At 46.8% G+C, this 6,661-nt stretch overlaps 1 long non-coding RNA gene across 1 annotated transcript; it reads right to left on the reverse strand.

The window, feature by feature from the left end:
- Positions 1–886: 886 nt before the first annotated feature.
- Positions 887–2,614, reverse strand: LOC135035407 (uncharacterized). The gene is made up of 3 exons (XR_010230447.1): positions 2,424–2,614; positions 1,101–1,179; positions 887–982 (listed from the first exon to the last, which is right to left on the reverse strand). It is a non-coding gene; the product is annotated as an uncharacterized LOC135035407 (long non-coding RNA).
- Positions 2,615–6,661: the final 4,047 nt, after the last annotated feature.

The raw sequence follows: 6,661 nt of genomic DNA on the forward strand, positions 1-6,661 counted from the left end.
TATAGAGGAGGCGGCGGCGCTATGCATTCTGGGAAGAAGGTCAAACATTTGAGCCTGTTGGTGCCTCGGATCAAGAGCCTACTCTACACCACAATGTCATTCCCTGTGGAGCCCAGTGTACCCCGCAGCAGAAATACATATTCCACATTAGTGTGTACTGACAGAGAAGGGTGTAGTATAAAAGATTGCTGTAGGGACTGAGCTAGGAGAATATGTGACTCTTTTCTGTAATTAGTGTTTATTACTCACCTGTGCTGATATCTGTAGGGATCTCCTCCTCCTTACACTGCTGATCACCCCTCACATACGTCTCTTCTTCTCCCTCTATATCTTCTGCCTTTATATCAGTCACATACGTCTCTTCTTCTCCCTCTATATCTTCTGCCTTTAAATCAGTCACATACGTCTCTTCTTCTCCCTCTATATCTTCTGCCTTCATATCAGTCATATACGTCTCTTCTTCTCCCTCTATATCTTCTGCCATTATATCAGTCATATACGTCTCTTCTTCTCCCTCTATATCTTCTGCCTTTATATCAGTCACATACGTCTCTTCTTCTCCCTCTGTATCTTCTGCCTTTATATCAGTCACATACGTCTCTTCTTCTCCCTCTATATCTTCTGCCTTTATATCAGTCACATACGTCTCTTCTTCTCCCTCTATATCTTCTGCCATTATATCAGTCATATACGTCTCTTCTTCTCCCTCTGTATCTTCTGTTTTAATATCAGACGTTCTACCTAAAAAAAAAAAACATTTGCATACAGTCAAATGAAACTGAGGTGAAACAGTATAATATCAGTGTATAAGACACACAGCTCCTCTACAGATCATATAGTGACAGTCACTTTGGTATATTGGGGAGACCCTAAATCCCACCTACCTGATCCTCCTGTGGGATCCTGTGATTCTCCTCTGTACAGTCCTGGGAATATAGAGGACGGGGACATCTCTCTGGGGTATCTCTGTTACTGGGCCCATCTGTAGGAGACACACAGTGACTGAGTACAGTGTATATATGTGATTATCAGGTGATGTGAGTATATAGGGGCCCCCATACCTGCTCTCCCCTGTACAGTACATGGAAGTCTCCTCTTACCCAGTGATGTGAGGGGCCGGTGATTCTCCATCATCACGTCCTTGTACAGACCCCTGTGTTCCTCTACATACTCCTCCTCCTGCATGGAGACATAGACAGTGACGTCCTGACACCTTATAGGAACCTGACACACACAGTGATACAGTCATCACCCAGACACATCCCCTGGTGTTACTGTATAATGCCCCATTCCCAGCAGTCACCTCTCCAGTCATCACCCAGACACATCCCCTGGTGTTACTGTATAATGCCCTATTCCCAGAAGTCACCTCTCCAGTCATCACCCAGACACATCCCCTGGTGTTACTGTATAATGCCTCATTCCCAGCAGTTACCTCTCCAGTCATCACCCAGACACATCCCCTGGTGTTACTGTATAATGCCCCATTCCCAGAAGACACCTCTCCAGTCATCACCCAGACACATCCCCTGTTGTTACTGTATAATGTCCCCTTCCCAACATTCACCTCTCCAGTCATCACCCAGACACATCCCCCAGTGTTACTGTATAATGTCCCATTCCCAGCAGTCACTCTCCAGTCATCACCAGACACATCCCCTGGTGTTACTGTATAATGCCCCATTTCCCAGCAGTCACCTCTCCAGTCATCATCCAGAGACGTACCATGGTGTTACTGTATAATGTCCAATTCCCAGCAGTCACCTCTCTAGTCATCACCCAGAGACGTACCATGGTGTTACTGTAGAATGTCCAATTCCCAGCAGTCACCTCTCCAGTCATCACCCAGACACATCCCCTGGTGTTACTGTATAATGTCCCCTTCCCAACATTCACCTCTCCAGTCATCACCCAGACACATCCCCCAGTGTTACTGTATAATGTCCCATTCCCAGCAGTCACTCTCCAGTCATCACCAGACACATCCCCTGGTGTTACTGTATAATGCCCCATTTCCCAGCAGTCACCTCTCCAGTCATCATCCAGAGACGTACCATGGTGTTACTGTATAATGTCCAATTCCCAGCAGTCACCTCTCCAGTCATCACCCAGAGACGTACCATGGTGTTACTGTATAATGTCCAATTCCCAGCAGTCACCTCTCCAGTCATCACCCAGACACATCCCCCGGCGTTACTGTATAACACCCCATTCCCAGCAGTCAGCTCTCCAGTCATAACCCAGACACGTCCCCCGGTGTTACTGTACAATGTCCCATTCCCAACAGTCACCTCTCCAGTCATCACCCAGACACGTCCCCTGGTGTTACTGTATAATGTCCCATTCCCAGCAGTCACCTCTCCAGTCATCACCCAGACACGTTCCCCGGTGTTACTGTATAATGCCCCATTCCCAGCAGTCACCTCTCCAGTCAGCAGCTGAATGATCTTGTTGGTGAGTTCCAGTATCTTCTGGTCATTGTGTCTCTTATGTGTCAGTGAGTGAGGTGGAGGCACCGTGATGGGGCTCTAGGTCCTGCTTAGTCCACCTGCAACACGAGGATGGTTGCTGGGGGTCTCATGCTCACCAGATGTCTTCTTCACTATGGTGTCGTCCTGCTAAATGGGGGAGACATCAATATAACTGTAAATACTCCCAGATCTCCTCACCTCCCCAGTCATGTCCCTGTATTATTATTATAGATAATAGGATTTTAATACCTACCAGTAATTCCTTTTCTCTTAGTCCGTAGAGGATGCTGGGGATGCTTCAAGAACCATGGGGTATAGACGGGATCCGCAGGAGACATGGGCACTTTAAGACTTTGAATGGGTGTGAACTATGCCCCTCCTCCAGACTCCAGTTTAAGTAACTGTGCCCAGGAAGACGGCCATTACGAGGAAAGAATTTATTGTTAAACCACGGTGAGCATCTTACCAGCTCACACCTCCAGTATGGCGCAGAACGTTCCATTCAATAGAACACCAGCCGACGGCATGAAGAATATGAAGCAATATGCTGACATAAAGCATAACACAACCTGTGGGTAAACACAACCAATAACAGCATAACGCATGCCACAGCATGAATATCGTCAGCAACAGGCTGACTTAAACGCAACACACCATGTGTCTAACCATACCCAATAACTGCAGATACAGTACGCACTGGGACGGGCGCCCAGCATCCTCTACAGACTAAGAGAAAACGATTTACCGGTAGGTATTAAAATCCTATTTTCTCATACGTCCTAGAGCATGCTGGGGACGCTTCAAGCACTATGGGGTTTATACCAAAGCTCTAGAACGGACGGTATAGTGCGGATGACTCTCCGATTGGCTCAACAAGAGGTCCTCATCAGCCAGGGTATCAAACTTATAAAACTTTGCAAAGGTGTTTGAACCCGACCAAGTAGCTGCTCACCAAAGTCGTAATGCCGAGACCCCTCGGGCAGCCGCCCAGGATGCACCCACCTTTCTGGTAGAATGGGTCTTCACCGATTTCGGTAACGCCAATCCAGCCGTAGAAGGAGCCTGCTGAATCGTATCACAGATCCAGCGTGCAATAGGCTGCTTGGAAGCAGGAGCCCCAATCTTGTTGGGATCCTACAGGACAAACAGAGCCTCCGTTGTCCTAATCTGAGCCGTTCTGGCGACATAAATTTTCAAAGCTCTGACCACATCGAGAGACTTCTATTCCGTCAAGACTTCAGTAGCCACTGGCACAACAATAGGTTGGTTCATGTGAAATGATGAAACCACTTTTGGCAGAAAATTGCTGATGAGTTCTCAACTCTGCTCTATCCGTATGGAAGATTAAATAGGGGCACATGTGGGACAAAGCCACTGATTCAGACACCCGCCTTGCGAATGCCAAGGCCAACAGCCTGACCACTTTCCAAGTGACGAATTACAACTCTACCTTACGTAAAGGTTCAAAACAATGAGACTACCGGAACTACAACACCATGTTAAGACCCCATGGAGCTCCAGGGGGGCACAAAGGGAGGTTGGATGTGAAACTCCTTTTACGAAAGTTCAAACTTTTGTAAAGGGAGCCAATTGTTTTGGGAATAAAACCGATAAGACTGAACCTTAATCGAGCCCAACTTAAGACCCGCATCCACACCACCTTGTGAAAAAAGGAGAAAACGATTCCACTGGAATCTTCCGTAGAAGCCTTCTTGGATTCGCACCAAGACACTTTCTCCAAATATGGTGATAATGTTTTTACGTTACTCCTCTACTGGTCTGACGAAAGTAGGGATGACTTCACTGGAAACATCCTCTCGGTTAGGATCCGGCGTCTACCTGAAGATCCGGATACCAGGTCCTCTTAGGCCAGTCTGGAACAATGAGGATCACTTGAACCTTTGATCTTCTTATGATCTTTAGCATTTTTGGGGGAAAAATGGAAGCGGAGGGGACGCATAGACCGAATGAAACACCCACTGAGTCATCAGGGCGTCCACTGCTATTGCTTGAGGGTCCCTTGACCTGTAACAATATCTCTGAAACTTCTTATTGAGGCGAGACGTCATCTTGTCAATTTTAGGAATCCCTCAACGACTTGTCACTTCTGTGAAAACCTCTGGATGAAGACACCACTCTCCTGGATGAAGAATGTGTCTGCCGAGGAAGCCTGCTTCCCAGTTGTCCACTCCTGGAACGAACATCGCTGACAGAGCGCACATATGATTTCGTCGCCCAGCGGAAAATCTTTCTGGCTTCTGCCATTGCTCCTTCGGTTTTTGTATGTAGAAAACCGTTATAAATGGCCCTTACCTCTAGACCGTTAATGTGGTGAAAGTATCCTAACTTGACCCTCTTCCTTGGAAGTTTTCCTCCTGTGTGACAGCTCCTCCGCCTCGAAGGCATGCATCCGTGGTCCATAGGATCCAGTCCTGGAACCCGAACCTGCGCTTATGAGAACTGCGCCGCTGCCACAGGAGTGAAATTCTGGTCTTGAAAAAACAGGATAATCCCAGGTGGGAACCGGACCACTTGTCCAACTGGTCCCGCTAAAAACACTCTGGCATTTAACCTGCTCACTGAATGGCCTTGTAGGCCGGAACCATCTTTTTCATCAATGGAATGTAATGATGGATTGACCCTGTTGCAGATCTGACCCGACTGGATCCTCAGAGCTTTTTCAACTGGAAGAAAAACTCTCAACAGTTCTGTATCTAACAGTATTTCCAACGCCGACAACCGCGTCGTTGGGATCAACAGTGATTCTGGCAAGTTCAGGAGCCAACCACTTTGGAGAATGCAACGTTTTGCACCACTTGGTTTCTTGACCTCGCCGTAATCAGGAGAGCATCCCAGTACAGAATAATAATGACTCTTTTACTATTGAAGGAAAACCATCATACCGCCATCACTCCAGTGAATTGGTAATGACAATCCTGAATAGCAAACCCATGTAAGCCTAATGCGGAAGAAACCGTAATTAGACCCCCTTTCTCCTTTTCCAGGTTGGAGATCCCTGCCCTGAGAGATTCCAGCTTGTAGTTCAACTTCTTAAGTAGAAATTTTTGGGATTTTAGATATAGGATTGTTCTGACCGAGCCATCCGGACTCGGGAGCACGAAAAAGCTTGAATAACAGCTTTTTTGTTTTTGTGACCGGGACAGCAGGACAATGACCTGATCCTGACACAACTCTTGTATGGCGTCGCATACTACCTCCCCGTCCACAGGAGAATCGGTAAGGTCTATGTGAAATATCGGTGAGGGGAAACGTCTGGAAACTGCAGTATGTCCCCCTTGGGACTCTATTCTTAAATTCACTGGTCCATGTCCATTCCAGGACTGACTGAAGAGTATTATACGTGGTCCCACCAGTGTGGGCTCCCACAAGATAGACCCAGCGTCATGCGGTGGATGTGGCAGAAACAGAGGAGGATTTCTGCTTCAGCGAACTTGAAAAGACTGCTGACCTCTGACCTTTTCACCTTCCTCTACCTGCAAAGAAAGGGAAATCCGTATCTATTCGGTCGAAATGACTGCATCCTACAATAATGCGTCACCAACCGTTGTGAGGGAACATAGGGCAAGAAGGTAGACTTACCAGTGGTATCTGCCGCGATCAACTTAACAAGACCATCCCCAAACCAGGTTTTACCTTCATAGGGAAGGGACTCCAGTTCTTCTCGGAGTCAGCCTCAGCATTCCATTGGTGAATCCACAACGCCCTCCTAGTCGAGACCACCATGGAATTGGCCCGCTAACCCAAGAGTCCTATATCCCTTGTGGTCGCACGGCAGTCTGCTGCAATGTTATAGATATTACCCAACTTCAGGAGTACCCTGCATACAATTACTCCGCTACGCGCACGTAATGCAAGTATAATCAACGTACACGCGGACACGTAATTAGAGTATCACATATCTTCCTGCATACGATCCTTTGTGACAGGGCCCCGTGCAGAACAGGGGGTGACTCTCACTTTATTCTATCCACGGCGGGAAAAGAATAAACACTCGGAATCCTCTTGAGGATTTGAAAATATCTGGTCACGGCCACTCAGCACATGAGAAGGAATAACTTTACCTCAGCATTCATTATACATTTTTATATATATATATATATATATATACCTTTAAATACAGCTATACACACAATTATATATATATATATATATATATATATATATAAAAC

The sequence above is a fragment of the Pseudophryne corroboree genome, unplaced genomic scaffold, assembly GCF_028390025.1.
Source record: "Pseudophryne corroboree isolate aPseCor3 unplaced genomic scaffold, aPseCor3.hap2 scaffold_603, whole genome shotgun sequence".
NCBI lineage: Eukaryota > Metazoa > Chordata > Amphibia > Anura > Myobatrachidae > Pseudophryne > Pseudophryne corroboree.